General features: G+C 37.8%; 1 protein-coding gene across 1 annotated transcript in view; it reads left to right on the forward strand.

Annotated features, from left to right (window-relative positions):
• Positions 1-16,748, forward strand: part of LOC138175820 (transcription initiation factor TFIID subunit 3-like) — a 260,852-nt gene that overhangs the window by 70,077 nt on the left and 174,027 nt on the right. The window lies entirely within an intron of this gene.

The raw sequence follows: 16,748 nt of genomic DNA on the forward strand, positions 1-16,748 counted from the left end.
TAATAATAGCATCAATATCCCAGGGTTTTTGGAAGCTTTTGATGCAGGAGTTTTGACTTTGCTGTCTTCTGGTTTTATGTTTTGATCCTCTTTGTCCCCAAAAAAGGATTCTGTAGTCTGATCGCACTTCCTCTGTTTGCTCATCTTGCCAGCCAATTACTTGACTTTTGAGCTCTTTGCCAGGGTAGAACTCTGTTTCTAGAGTGGGGAGAGCTGTGTCCCAAATTGCTGGGTTTTTGCTGTTGTCAGAGCTATGAGGAAGGTGCCTTCTCTACAGCTACCATAAGCTCTGGCACACTGGCGTTCCTCACTACAGGACCACCACCCAAGACTGTGACCCAGATCCAAGCAGGTCAAAGCAAGAGCAATTACCCTTTGAATGGTCACTTGGTTCCCCTACAATCTAAGGCCAAGAGCTCTAGAGGCAGCCATGTGGCAGCACTTTTTAGCCGAAGCTCCGCCTCTCACCCTGGATCAACAGGGTTCTCCACTGACTTTTTACTTTCTCTTTGGTGTTTATGGGTTGAGAAGTCTGGAAACTGCCACACAGCTGCTAGTGATTCATTCTCCTGAAGTCTACTCCAGTGGGTCTGGGCCACTGGTTGGGGCCTCCCTGGGTCTGGGCCGGCATGGCTCATGCAGGACTGTACTCAGCTCCCAGCCTGCCAGACTGCCTTCAGATTTGCTTCTCTCTCACTTTGTGGATTCTGTAGCTCTAAAATTTGTTTAGAGTCATTTTTTTTTTACGGGTATTAGAGGTGGTTGGAGCGAGAACTCCAGTAAGTTTGTGCTTTTATTCTGCCATCTTGGCTCTGCCTCTCTCTATCCCAGAGTTTTTGTGAGGGTAAAATGAGGTAGTATTTGGAAAACACTTCGCAAACCTTGAAGTGTTCTATAAATACTTACTATTTATTATTATTGTTGAAAGTTCTTAACTGTTTTCAAAAGTATCATCACCTCAAATACAAGTTTTTTCCTTGGTTAGGTGCAGCTGCATCAGGGTTTCTATATGCATCTTTCTAAGATACAGTATTTGAAGGTCTAAGTGAGCTCTTTCAGGATGCTTCCCCAGTAAATCCTGGTTTACTGGTTGCTGTTCAGAATGATCTTTTTTTGCCTCTTTCCCAGAGATGATAGAGAATGGTCCCCATCAAAGACAGGTCTTATCCCATAGTGCTTGTGCTCTGTAATTTTACTAATATGCTTTAGTTTCACTGTAATACCCATCCTGATACACTGACTATTCAAATTTTGCCCATCAGAAAAACTCAGCTAGAATTAGTTTCTTCATTTGTAAATGATTGCACATTGTAATCCAACCAAATTGGCCTTCTCTCTGTTCCTCACATATAGTTCTCCTTGTCCTTTCTCAGTGTTTTTGCAATGGTCATCTCCCCATGCCTGGTACATACAACTCTCCATTTACTATCACTGTGCTTTGGGAGTTCTTAGTACACCTGCTAAGTGCCAAATTTAATTGACTTATTCTGGCTATCTCCCATGCTTGGAGTGTACTTTCTTCTTACCTCTGCCTCTGAAAGTTCCCCTTTCCCATTAAGATGTAGCTCAAGCGTCATGTTCTACACGAAGTCTTTCTTGACCCCATTTGCCACTACTAGTGCCCTTCCTCCCAAATGACCTTGTATTTAACTACTTTGCATTTTAATTAATTCACTTTATATTTAAACTATATTGACTTACAAATGTACTTGTTACCTCCTCCTTTATGATGTAAGGGCCTTGTGGTAGGGGTTGTTTCATTCTTAGTATTTGTATTTCCAGTGCCTGTTACAGTTCTTGGCATAGTACATACTTAATAAATGCTTTTTGATTGATTGAGATTAAGTTTAATAATCTTTAAGATCTCTTCCAACACTGTGATTCTGAGGCATAGATTAAATCCTGTTCGCTCTATGTATTAGCCTAACCAAAAATTATTGTCTCTATAATTTGTCTGAGCTATTGTATTCTTAATCAAAAATTGTATTCTTAATTGTATTATTGTATTCTTAATCAAAAAGTAATGACCACTGTGCTAGGGGCTATGGATGCAAGAGCATAGAATGAAACAATTCCAGTGAATTTACATTCTAATGAGACAAGTATATATAAAAAAATATTTGGCATAAATATAAAGTGAATAAATACAAATATATTCAAAAATATATACAAGATAGTATAGGAGGGATATCACTAGCATGTAAGGGGATAAGATAAGGAAAAATTTCATTCAGAAGAAGGAAGGTACCTGAACTGTAGGGAAGAGAGGTACTGTGAGGTAGAAGTTACTAAAGAAGGCATGAATTCTAGGCATGTGGGGCATACAGTACAAAGGTACAGACGTAGAAGTTAGAGTGACAGAAGATAGAGTATTATATATGAAGAATGGAGACAGCCATTTTGGCCTTCTATCACCAACTAATCTCCTATACTGACCTCTTCCAGCTTGCTGGGTACTCTTCCTATAGGGGCAGAGATACCATTCCATCTTGCTTTGTCTATCTCTTAGACTAGTTTGGCCAGGCCTGCCTTCAGGGAAAGGAGAGAAATATCATTCCATCAGTTCCTCCCACTGGTCCCATCATCTGAACTGCCTAACACACTGAGAGTGTTCTACCCTGCCTTAAGCCCCTAATTATGTTAATAGCCCACTTGAACTCATTTGTCAGTGAAACTCATTTGTCAGTAATTAACCTACCCTCCCCATCTCAGTAATTCTGAACCCCAGGCTGTTATTATTCAAACCTAATTCTCTATCACCAACTACCCTTCCCTTGTCCCTCCCTTTCCCCAAAGTCCCACTTTAAATTGTGCTCTCTGGAATGCTTGCTCCATAGGTAACAAACTTTCTTTCATCTTAAATATTTTCCTTTCCCACTCCTTTCTTCTGGTTTTCACTGAGACCTGGCTTCCTTATGAAGACAGAACTTCTTTGATCACCTTTTCTAGCACTGGTTATACTTTCAGTCATGTCCCATAGGGGTGTTGGGGTGGGGCTGTCCTCCAGCTCATCAAGGTAGAGGAGTTGGAATGACCCTTGATTTCCTTTGCCACTTCTAGGCTCACCTTCTACCACCTTCACTCAATAATCTCTCTTCCTTTAAGTTTTTCTCAATCCATATTTACCACCCTGTCAGAATTCTTCAGGAGATTCTACTTCTTTTCTTTTTGTTTCTTTTCTTTTTTTGGAGAGGCTGTTGGGGTTAAGTGATTTGCCCAAGGTCACACAGCTAGTAAGTGTTAAGTATCTGAGGCTGGATTTGAACTCAGGTCCTCCTGATTCCAGAGCCAGTGCTCTATTCACTTCACCACCTTGCTACCCCAATTATACTTCCTTTCTCAATGTATTCAGTGCTTGACTCAGTGTTTTTCTTTTCCCCAACTTCTGCCCTAATACTAAGAGACTTTACTGATTCTTCTATATGCTGGTACCTTGCCTCTGTTGATTATCTCTAGCTCATTCTGTGTTTGTTTTATTTGAACATAGTTGTTTGCATATTGTCTTTCCCATTAGACTGTGAGGGAGATAAGATGCTATTTTTTTTCCCACTATTTGGAGGGCAATTGGGGTTAAGTGACTTGCCCAAAGTCACACAGCTAGTAATTGTGTCAAGTGTCTGAGGCCGTATTTGAACTCAGGTCCTCCTGACTCCAGGGCCGGTGCTCTATTCATTGCACCACCTAGCTACCCTAAGATGCTATTCTTGAGAAGAGCTACTACCTTTTTCCTTTCTTTGTTTCTCCAGCATTTATGACATTGCCTACATAATTTATAACAGGTACCAAATAAATGTTTATTGACTGACGTACTGGATTGTAGAATGTAACAAAGGGAAGGATCAGATCTGAGAAATATTGTGAAGGTAGAAATAAGAAATCTGGCCATTAATTGGGCATGTGGGGTGCGGGAGAATGAGAATTTCAGAATAATTCTGAGGCTACAAATCTAAGATACTGGAAGGATGGTGGTGTCTTTCATTGAACTGAGAAATTTGGAGAGGGGGAAAGTTTTGGAGGAAAGATAAAGTATTCCATTTAAATGTGTTGAGTTTAAGATGTCTCTGGGATATCTAGTTTGAAATATGCAGTAGGTAACTGGTGATATAGTACTAAAGCTTAGGTCAGATTGAGACTATATATATATATATTTAGGAATCATTTGCGTAGAGATGGTAGTTCAATCCATGAGAGTTGATGAGGTTACCAAGAATAAGAATATAGAAGGAAGAGAGCAGCACCTACACTTTGGGTGTGATATAGATTGTGAACCTGAAAAGAAAGCTGAAGAATGGTCAGACAGTAAGGAAGGGGAACCAGGAGAAGGTAGATTCAAAAAACCCAGAAAGGAAAGAGTAACCAGGGAGAGAAGAGTGGTTACTAGTGTCAAATGCAGCAGATAGTCTAAGGACAGTTAGAACTGAGAAAAGAGCTTTAGATTTGGCAATTGTTGGAAAATTTGGAGAAATTAGTTTCAGTTGAGTGATGAAGTAGGAAGCCATACTGCAAAATGTTGAGAAGTGAGAAGAAGTGAAATGGCGGTAATGAGATAACTTTTCTAAGGGGTTTAGATGATAACACGATGATCATTATAGGGCAATAGCTCTAGTAGATGGTAGTGTAGTGAAGAGATTTCTTTTTAAAAAAATTCGTCGATATCTTTTTTATTTATATCACTAGACTTTCTTCTGTTATCTGTCCTCCTAGAAAGACATTTTTTTCATATGACTATAGAGTGCCTCGATTTCTTCTGAAAATTGCCTGTTCATATCCTTTGACTTAGTTCCCTATAGACTTGAGAAGTGTGGTCGTTATCAGAGAAATTTGCTGTCAAAATATTTTGGCATTATTTCATTATCTGTGGGTACCTTTTAGCAAAATGTAGTTCCCTGATTATCTCTTCTAATTTGGTCAACTTTTACTTTTGTTTTGCTTGAGATGATTGCTAACCCTGGCTTTTTTTTTTTTTAACTTCATTTGAAGCTTAATAGATTCTTCTGCAGTCCTTTATTTTAACTCTACATGTGTCTTTCTGTTTCAAGTACATCTCTTGTAAACAACATATTGTTGGATTCTGGTTTCTAATCCATTCTGCTATCTGCTTCCATTTTAGTTGAGCTCATCCCATTCACATTCAGTTATGATTACTGTGTATTTCCTTCCATCCTATTTTCTTCCATTTATCCTTCTCTCCCTCTTTTTAATTCTCTTCCTCAAAAGTCTGTTTTGCCACTGACTCTTAATCTGTTCTCCCTTTTATCATCCTACCCCCTTCCCCATATCTCTGATCTCTTATTTCCCTTTACCCAACTGAGTGGGTATATATATATATATATATATATTCTTCCCTATTTGAACCAATTCCATTGAGAGATTCAGATATTGCCTGCTCTTCTATTTCATTTCTCCTTTTACTACAAAAGCTCTTCCTTGTGAATCTTTTATATGTGAGATAATTTTATCTCTCTTTTCTCCCTTCTTCTAATGCACCACTCTTTCTCACCCTTCATTTGACTTTTAAATCATACCAACATAATCGAGTCATACCCATACCCTCTGTCTATGTAGACTCCTTCTAACTGCTCTAATAATAATAAAATTCTTGAGAAAAGTTTCATCAATTACAATTATCTTTTTTCCATTTAGGAATGTTAATAGTTCAACTTTGATAAGTGGCTTATGATTTCTTTTCCTGTTTACCTTCTCAAGCTTCTCTTGCTTCTTGTATCTGAATGTCAAATTTTCTATTCAACTCTGGTTTTTTCGTTAAGAATGCTTGAAAGTCCTCTATTCCACTGAATGACCATATTTTCCCCTGAAAGATAATACTCACTTTTGCTGGGTAGGTGATTCTTGGTTTTAATTCCAGCTCCTCTGCCCTCCAGAATATCACATTCCAGGCCCTTTGATCCCTTAGTGTAGAAGCTGCCAGATCCTATGTTATCCTGATTTTGTTTCCGCAATATTAAAATTGTTTCTTCCTGGCTGCTTGTAATATTCTCTCCTTGATCTGGGAATTCTGGAACCTGGCTATAATATTCGTAGGAGTTTTCTTTTTGGGATCTTTTTCAGGAGGTGATTGGTGGATTCTTTCAACCTCTATTTTGCCTTCTGGTTCTAAAACAGCAGGGCAGTTTTCTTTGAGAATTTCTTGGAGGATGATTTTTAGGTTCTTTCTTTGATCATGGCTTTCAGGTAGTCCAATAATTTTTAAATTGTCTCTCCTAGATCTATTTTCCAGGTCAGTGGTTTTTCCCATGAGACATTTCACATTGCCTTCTATTCTTTCATTTGTTTGGATCCGTTTAACATCATCTTGATTTCTCATGAAGTCACTAGCTTTCCTTTGCTCCAGTCTAAATCTGAGGGAATGTTTCTCCTCATTGAGTTTTTGAGATTCTTTTTCCATCTGGCAAATTTGGCTTTTTAAAGCATTCCTCTCCTCATTGCCTTTTTGAGCCTCTTTTGCCATTTCAGTTAGTCTGTTTATTTTAAGGTGTGATTTTCCTCAGTCAGGCTGTTGACTCTCATTTTGTAATTTTCTTGCATTGTTCTCATTTCTCTTCCCAATTTTTCCTCCACTTCTCTTATCTGCTTCTTAAGGTCCTCTATGGCCTGTAACTAGCTCGTATTTTCCTTTGAAGCTTTTGGTGCAGGAGTTCTAACTTCACTGTATTCCTCCTGTTCCATGCTTTGATGCTTTTTGTCCCCAAAATAGGAGTCTAATGTTGGATTCTTCTGTTTGCTTTGCTTCCTTTGCCTGGTCATGTCGCCTCTCAATCACTTGACCCCTGGGCTTTTTGCCACAGTAGGTCTCTGCCACCAGACAGGGGAGCTTTCATCCCAAACGCTGGGGTTTTCTCAGCTGTGGGAGGTATTAGTTGGGTGCCCTCTCTGAGGCCTCCACCTGCTCTGGCAAGCTGGTCATACACCCCAGGACCTCCACTCTAGACTGCAATCCAGATCCAAGAAGGTTAAAGCAAGAGCGATTACCCCTCATACTGGTTGCTTGGTCCCCCTGCAGTCTGCAGGCCTGGAACTGAAGCTGCAATGTGGTGCTGGCTGAGCCAAGGCATCTCAGCGGCTTCTTGCTATGGGGGCAAAAGCTGACGCTCTCCCAACTACTGGTCCCAAAGTCCACATTGCACTGACCTCTCACTTTGTCTTTAGCATCTATGTGTTGATAAATCTGGAAATGGCCACAGCTGCTGTTGATCTGGAGTCCATCTGGCTGGAGGCTGGTATGGCCCACCCTCGGGCTAAAACCTCTGGCTCACACGTTCCGGGCTCAGCTCCCAGAGCCCTGTGCTGGCCGATTCCTGCTGGCCTGTCAGGGGGTCCTCAGCGTTAGGTTAGCTTCTCTGTGTCATTTTGTGGGTTCTGTAACTCCAAAGTTTGTTCAGAGTCCCCTTTTACGTGGATTGGGGAAGGTGGAAGCTGGAACGACCTGGAGGTCCTGCTTCTACTCTGCCATCTTGACTCTGCCCCCCCCCCCAATGATAAAATTCTTAAGAGTGACCTGTATCATTTTCTCCTATAGGAATGTAAACTGTTTAACCTTGTTGAGTCCATGAGTTCTCACTTTTATGAGAAATTCTTATTCTCAATTTTTATGCTTCTCTTGAGGCTTTTGTTTGAATGTCAAATTTTCTATTCAGCTCTTCTCTTTTCATCATGAATGCTTGAAAACCCTCTATTTCATTAAATATCTATTTTTGCCCCTAAAAGATTATACTCAATTTTTCTGGGTAGATGATTGATTCTTTGTTCAATCCCAGCTCGTTTGCCTTCTGGAATATCATGTTCCAAGCCCTTTGTTCCTTTAATGTGGAAGCTGCTAAATTTTATGTGATCCTGATTGTGGTTCCATGATACCAGAATTGTTTCTTTCTGGCAGTTTCAATATTTTCTCCTTCACCTGGGATTTCTGGAATTTGGCTGTAATATTCCTGGGAATCTTCATTTCAGGATTTCTTTCTGGAAGTTATCAGTGGATTCTTTCAATTTTGATTTTACCCTTTGCATCTAATATGTTGGGGCAGTTTTTCTTTGTAATTTCTTGAAATATAATTAAGTCATGGCTTTCAGGAAGTTTGATAATTCTTAAATTATGTCTCCTTAATCTATTTTGTAGAGCAGTTTTTTCCGATGAGATATTTCCCATTTTCTTCTACTGTTTTCATTCTTTTTGACTTTGTTTTATTATTTCACAGTGTCTCCTGGAGTCATTAGCTTTCATTTTCCCAATTCTAATTTTTAAGGAATTATTTTCTTCAGTAAATTTTTGTTCCTCTTTTCCATTTTACCTCTTCTGATTTTTAAGTTCTTTTCTTCAGTGAAATTTTGTGCAACACTTCCCCCTTTTTTGTAATCAAACTATTCATTCTCTTTTCATAATTTTCTTGCATCACTCTCATTTGTTTTCCCAATTTTTCTTCTACTACTCTTACGTCTTTCTTAATTTCTTCTAGGAATTCTTGTTGGGTTGGGATCTAATTAGCACTTTTCTCTGAGACTTTGCTTGTAGCTGTATTCATATTGTTGTCCTCTTCTAAGTTTGTGTCTTTTTCTTCCCTGCCACTCATAGTAGCTTTTTATGATCAAGGTCTTTTTTTAATTGTGTGCTCATTTTCCAGTTTATTTCTTGGTTTTGAAGTATATGTTAATATTGATCTCTGCTCACTTGTGGATGGGAAGGCACTGTTGTAAGCTTCAGGCTTTTTTTTTGGTGCTACTGTTTTCAGAACTGGTTTTGAAGGTCTGCAAATTTTTAGTTCTTCCAAGGTGGTGTAAAATAGGGGAGGTGTGGCCACTGCTCTCCTGGTCTGTACTCTGGTCTTTACCCAGGAAGGACCCATGCTATTGTGTTGCTGCAAGTACAAGTATCCCTCTTGGCTCTGAAACTGTGACCAGATCCTGCTCTCCTGCAGCCACAAGTATTAGTACTTTATCCCTTGTGACCAACCACAAATGCTTCTTTCTGCCCTGTGACAAAGAACTGCTTATGAACAATAGTTGCCAGTCCATGCCAGATGCACTCAGTGCTAGCATAGGGTCCTCTCTAATCTCGTTCTGATCAGTTTTCCTGCTGTCTCTGGGCTGGGAGCTCCTGAAGCTGCTGCTACTGCTGCTCTGGGAGTCACCTCCAAGAACAAATAATATTTTTAAAGAAAAAAAATGAAAAGAGAAAGAAGAAAAAGTCTGCAAATGTAATCACTCCATTGAAAAAATCTGAAAATATATGCAGGGTACTACAGTAATGGACTTTTCATCTCTGCATGGGAGTAGGTAATGGTGTCTTCTCTTATGCCATCTTCATTCCCATGCTTTTGTAGTTTTTAGTTTTGATTAGTTTATGATTGCTGTAGACACTGTATGTATTATTTTCTTGCCTCTGTTTACTTCCCTGTGCATCAGAGAGTGTAACTCTTTACGTTTTCTTTGTGTTCATTTCATTCATTGTTTCTCACAACATACTGATGTTCTATTATATTCATAGCTGTGAAGGATGACTTAATTCTGTTATAATTTGATCTTTAATATTAAGGGAAAATGTTCCTTTTGAATTTATTGTGCAATATTGTATAAAATCTTGGTCCAAGCCCAGCTTATGCTATATGGTTTTCCCATTTTCTTAGTAGTTTTTGTTCGGTAGGGAGTTCTTTCCCAGGTATTTTTTTTTTATCTGGTTTGTTGATCACTGGGTTATTGAGTTCTATTCATTCTTTTCCACTCTGGTGTATAATAGTTTCTGATAATTCTTTTTATTTTGTTTGGTTTTGTTGTGTCACCATGATCATTTGTTATTTTGTTGATTTGATTGCCCTCTTTTTAATCATGTTGGTTAAAGTTTATAGTTTTTATTAGTCTTTTTAAAGTCAGTTTTTAGTTTTGCTTATAATTTCTAGTCTTTTTTGGTATCTAGCTTTTCTATTTCTCCCAATTTTCAGTATCTCTTTTCTATGCATTTTGGGTCTGCCCTTTTGTTGGCGGTTTAATTTTTTAAAACAAATTTACATTCGGATCATTAATCCTCTTTTCTGTTTTGTTGATGTATATGTTTTTAGAAATATAATTTTTCCCATGAGGACTGCTTTAACTGTATCTCAAAATTTTATTTTTTTTTATCAATATTTTATTTAAGGATGGAGGAAACTTGGGCATATTTGAAGTTAGAAAGAAACAACCAGTTGATAGATTGAGGTTGAAGACTTAAGATAGGAGTGGGGAGGTTGATAGAAGATTCTATCTGCTGTAGTTACCTTGGCCAGAAGGGCCATCTCTTTATCTGGGGCTGAGGAAAAAGAGGTTGCAAGGTGATGTCTTTGGCTTCTGCGATGAAAAGGGGAGGAGAGAAAAGCTAAGTCCTAATGACCTCCATTTTCCCCATAAAGTAAGAGACATGGTCCTCACCTTAGGAGCTTGTGTTATTCCATCTGTTGTTGTCTGGAATTGCCATTTTGATTTTTTTATTTGCCCAGGAATATCATGTTTGAAGGGACATCCATTTTAATAATGAATAATGAAGTCCCCACATGAGGTTCAGGAATTAAGTAAAGGAAACAAAATATGAAAGTGATATGCAGAATTCATTGATAAAAGAGAAAAACTAGTAACTTGGGGAGTAGGTAGGTGAGAGCACCAATCTGAACAGGGTGATACAGAGAGATAAATAAAATAGAAGTAAAGATTGTAGAGTGATGGTAGAAAAGGGAGGCTCTGGAAATGGCCATGGCAACAAAAATTGCTCCAAATCTTTCTCCTGACATGGTGTATCAGGGTAACAAGAGAAGGAATATAAACACCTAAGAGAATGATGTCCACCTGGAAATAGGTAGGTGTTGGTAAGCTCAAGAGGGTATATTTGATTCCCAACATTGAATTTACTGATCACTCTACCACAGTTTCCCAACACTCTCTCTCTTCTCAGTCAAAAAATGAAAAAATTTTAAATATGCTACTTAATTACTCTTCAACATCAAATAACTAACTACATGCAGCCAGCAAAACAAAAGTCAAACACAAGAAATTGAGGTAGATGTTGATCAGCCTTCTCAGCTCCAGTGATGCTCATCTTTACCTCGATCACCTAAAGATGTGGTTACATGCAACTGAGTGGCACATTTGTTGAAGTGGTAGAACTGGAGTCCCGAGGATTTGAGTTCAAATCTGGCCCTCGATATTTACTAGCTCTGTGACCCTGAGCAAATTAATATTTATAAGAGGAGAGAGGGAAGGGAAGGGAGTAAGCATTTATATGACATCTTGTATGTGACAAGCAATGTGCTAATAATCACTTTACAAATATTATTTCATTTTATCCACACAACAACTCTAGGAGGCAGGTGCTATTGTTATCCCCATCATACAGTTGAATAAACTGAGACAAACAGGTTAAGTGACTTGCCCAGGGTCACATAGCTAATGTGTGTCTGAGGCTGAATTTGAACCCAGATCTTTCTGATCATAATCTCCTATCCTTTTGTCTTTTGCTCTGCTTTTCTCCCTCTAAATCCATTCTTCATCCTCTCTCCATCATTCATTCTGTATTTCTCCCTCTGAAGTAAAGTTGTGTTTTTATTTAGTGGAGATTCAGGGTGATGGACACAGGAACCTTGCAATTGGTAGCACCCCCCCCCCCCAGACCAATACAGCCCTCACCTCAGTTATCTGGGGAAGAACTTCTGTAGTGAAGGGCCAGCTGTCCCAACCAATTGCCATGCACAGGGCAGACAAGCCAACTTAACTGAAGCAGCAAGACAATCTGAGTGAGAGATGGGAGGCTATATGTTCCAGAAGAGTCAAATTACCACAGTCACTACCTTAACTACCTTCAGTGATAAAACCCTGATGAAGACAACTGAGGCCCCTGAGCCCAAGAACTTTTGAAATGTCTATGTCAGTGGCTCCCTGTTGCTTTTAGGATTAAATAGACTTTTCTTTGCTTGACCTTTAAGGCCTTGTATTATCTATCTCCAACCCACTTCTCTAGATTTATTTTACTTTGTGTTTTTCTCACAGTTTCTATTCCAGTCAAATGGGCTGTTTCCTAATCTACCCTCCTTACTATAAAATCTTTCCCTGTTTCACCCTCCCTTCACCCCACCTTTCAGCCCCTGACTAGATGTTAGTGTTCTTTTAGTCCTTAAATTATGTTATATCTCTATTAGAATATAACTTCTTTGAGGGCAGAGAGGGACTGGTTTTGGAGAGTGGTGCTTTCTGTCTCTCAGAGCTATCATAATACTCTTCACATAATAGGTATTTAGTACATGTTTATTGGATTGAATTTGATATTACTGAGATATATCAATTTTCAAGATGAAAAAGCATTTCTTGTGTTTTTTGTGACATGGACAAACCTCATGTTATGCTATTTCTTAAAGCTTTCAATTTTGTACTGTCATTATGGTGATTATAGGTTTAGAGCTAGACAGTACATTAGAAATTATAGTCCAACTTCCTCATTCTACAAATGGGAGAAGCAAACCAAGAGAGATGTAGTGATTTGCTCAAGGTCACAGGTACATTAATGCTCTGTTGGTAGATCTGTGAATGTGTCCAAAAATTCTGGAAAGTTGTTTGAAGTTATACACACAAAATATTACTGAATTGTGCATTTGATTTGATTCAGCTATCCAAGTGCTAATCCTGTATCCAAAAGAAATCAAAGAAAATAGAAAAGATCTAATGTACAACAATATTTACAGCAGCTCTTTTTGTGGAGGCAAAAATTGGAAATTAAGGGAATGCACATCATTTTGTGGAATGGCTTAATAAATTGTGATATATAAATAAATGTTCTAGATCTGCAAGAAATGAGGAATTAGATGATTTTTCATAGAGACATGGAAAGGCTTATGTGAACTGATGCAAAATGAAGTGAGCAGAACCAGAACACCAACTTATTCTATACATGAATATTATAAAATGAAGAGTTTTGAAGACTTGTATAAACTGCTAAAGAATGAAATGAGGAAAACTAGGAGGACAATTTATATAATACCCAACAATGATCAACAAAATAAACGATTTTGAAAACTGTACTAATCAAAGAATGACCATCTCTCATTCAAGAGGACTAATGTTGAAGCATGCTTTCTACTTTCTGGAGGAGAGGTGATGGATTTTGAACAAGCTCGATTAGGAGAGTTGTTTTGCTTGGCTATGCGTATTTGTTACAAGGAATTGATTTTTCTTTTTCTTTTTTTTCTTAATAGGGTGAGGGGAGCGGGAGACAGAAAATAGGTTTCTGTTAATTAAAAAAAAGAAATAGGTTGGATTGGAGTTGCCTTGTCTTTCATGCCATTTTTTTTTTTCATTTGGGATCTTTCATCTCTTATGGTATTGATTATGGTCTTTGTCCTAATCAGTTAGTGCCCCAACTCTACACGTACAATTGATTTGAAAATGACTTCCACATCCCTAACTCATTGTTTCTTGTCTGAGTCATTTTCATTTTGGAGGGGTGATATTTGATACTTGCCATATTCAGTGCTTCCCAGTAATCTTCCCAAAGAAAGAATTCATGATATATAGGCATGAGGAAGATTAAAAAAGATATTCATATTCTATCCCCTCGTCTTCTATAACTATTGTTTGTGTAATACTCAGCATTTATATTCACGGTGGTCTTTTAAAAATGCTTATAATGAGCACTGCAGAAGAGAGCCTCTAAACCTTCTATTCATTTTGGTGCAACTTTTACTTTTCTTAATTTACAACAAAAATATGGATTCTAACATTCTTCTTGAACTTTCTGTAGCCTTTGATACTGTTAATTACCGTCTTCTAGATTCTTTCTCCTGTTTGCTCCTTCTCAGTCTCCTTAACTGGATTTGTAGGTCATGCCCCAACACCCAGTGAGTGTCCTCCAAGACCACGTTTTTGGTGCTCTTCTCTTCTTCTATACTATCTTGATTGGTGATCTCATTAGTTCCCATGGGTTCAATTATTTCTCTGCAGATCATTCCCAGATCTATATATTTAACTCTAATCACTTTTATGAGTTCTCTTCTCATATTACCAACTGCCTTTTAGACATAGATACCCTTAGTAATCTCAAAGTAAACATGACCAAAGCAGAAATTCTTTCTCCAAAATCCCTTTTTGCTTCTGAACTTCCCTGTTGAGTGGTCACCTTCCCTCCTGGTCAGCTAGGTTGGCAGCTTTGATACCATCCTTAAAGCCTCACTCTCATCTCACATAACCAGTCTTTTGTTAAGTCTTCACAATATCTCCAGTTTATGTCCCCTTCTCTCTGTTAACTTAACTGCCACCTTGGTGCATGCTCTCATCACCTTACAGTCGTAAGTATTACAATAACCGTCTGATTGGTCTCTTTGCTTCAAGTCTTTCACCACTCTAATCCATTCTCCAGTCTTCTGCCAAAGTGATTTTCTCAAGGCACAGGGTTAACCAGGTCATACCCTTACTCAATAAATTCTAATGCTCCCTATTACCTTCAGAATCAAATATAAATCATTCTGCTTGGCATTAAAATGCCTTTATAACCTAGCCCTTTCCTACCTTCCAGTCTTCTTACACTTTATTACCTCCCATGTCTTCTGTCATCCAACTTCATTGGACCATTTGCTATTTCTTGCACATGGTGCTGCATCTTTCAACTCTGTGCCTTTTTTGTTGTCTGCTGCCAATAACTGTAATTCAGTACTTTTCCTCTTTACTCCTGCCTTCTGACATCCTAAGAGCCAATTAAAATCTCACAAATTTTTAGTCAGGCCTTTCCCTTTCTTCCCTACTGCTAATGCCTTCTGAGATTACCTTCTATTTACATTGTATATACATATGTAGTTGTTTGCATTGTCTCCCTCCTTAGCATGTGAACTTGAAAACAAGAACCATGTTTTTGCCTTTCTGTCTCCAGCACAGTACCTGGCACATAATAAGTAATTAATAAGTAATATACTTGTTGACCTACTGACTCACTCATATGATCCAATTCCTCTATTAGTTTACATCTCTACTAGCAAGGTCTTATGCTCAGAATACAGTTAAGTTTAAAATTTGTAAGTGGTTTAAATCCTATGTGATTCTTAGCACCCTATACCATTTTCCCCCTTTCTGTTCCTCTGCCATAGTCACTGCACATGTGGAAGAGGGGTGCTTGGTACTGAAAGATACTTTGTATTTTACTTTGTTTCCAGGGTTGTCATGGTCAAGGAATTCATCACCAAATGGCCCACCTGTGAGGGTTAAGCCTTAGCTAGAATTGTCTTCAAGAAGCTGAAATATATACTAAGTCATTTTAGAAGGTCAGAGTTGGGAAGTGACTCGACTGAGGCTGTGTGCCAGGGTAGTGACAGAGTTGAGAGTTAATGACAAACCTCTGGATTAAATAGGAAATATAAGCAAGTTATAGACCACTAAAACAGAAACTCTGCCTGAGGGTAACCACTTGGAAAAAAGAGAAATCCAGTTTATGTTGAGATTAGTCAGAGAATAGATCCATTAGAAATTGATGAGAGCTATCATTATTTATTGGAAGAAAGCAGTTGTCAAATTTTCTGCTCCTGTACCAACAACAGATTGTTTTAAATTCTCAAGTATCACATGCAGTAGTTTTTAACATTAAATAATGACATGGCAATAATACCAGGTCAGCATCCAAAAATGAATTAATGTACTAATCTAATTATTGATATAACTCTTTTTAAATATCATATTCTTATTTTTCCTTTGAAGAGGTTGGTTTTAGTGAAAAATTTTCCTTGGGCCATGAATAAAAATAAATGAGAAGATGCCACTGTTGTCATTTGAATTATACAGTCACCAACACTGCCCTTCTTTTTCATTCTGGTTGACTTTTGAAAATTTTTCTGTTAGTTTTTTGTCTCATTTTGTTATATTGCTATTAACTAACACTCAAAAATATCAAGTATGGTGCAGGTTAAGTTTTGACTTTCCATGTTTGGTTTCTAATAGAATGTAAACTCCTCTGGAGAAAGACTGATTTCTTTTTTTAAATCCCTGGGAGCACCAGACACATAGTAGGCATTTTAATAAATGCTTATTGAGTTGGATTAGTGTAATGAACTTGTCTTGAATCTTGTGTACTGAACACAAAATTTGGGCTATGTTTGATTTTTTAAAAATAAAATAGTTTAAAGCTGTAGGCACTAATTGGTGTTTTATTTAAAAAAAATGAGTAATTTTGAACTGTGCCCTTTTTATTGCCAGAGCTGTTAAGATCCATTTGGAGCAAATGATCCTTGAGACTTCTCTCAACTCTGAAATTCTAGAATGACTTAGTATATATTTCAGCTTCCTGAAGACAATACTAGCTAAGGTTTAACCCTCACAGGCTGGCCATTTGGGGAGCAAGAGACGCTAAGAACAACAAGGTTTTTCCTTGTTGTTGCTTTATTGTTTTTTATGTTTCCCTTAGGTCTAGTATTGCATAACTCAGCAGCATCGTAAAATTCTTTTCATGTCATTTCTTATAGCTAAGTAAGAATCTCCATATTTTATAAATCACAGTTTAAAAAAAATCCTTGAATAACAACCACTGACAGATTATGTTTTTAGTAAGCATTTTTGGTTTTAAATTATTGTGAATGTTAAAGGGAAACATAGTATTTTAGTATTTCTCAAGTAACCTTTTGGTACCTCATAGTTGAAAATAAAATGCTCAAATGCTCTAAATCTGGATTGTTTTATGGTGGTGGTTGTTTTCCTTTGTTTTCAAAGAAGACCAAAATGACATCACTGTATTGGAGTTGAATACGGTA

Source organism: Petaurus breviceps, unplaced genomic scaffold (assembly GCF_028583685.1).
Source record: "Petaurus breviceps papuanus isolate PSGF00001 unplaced genomic scaffold, PetGlider_PUasm1.0 79, whole genome shotgun sequence".
Classification (NCBI taxonomy): domain Eukaryota; kingdom Metazoa; phylum Chordata; class Mammalia; order Diprotodontia; family Petauridae; genus Petaurus; species Petaurus breviceps.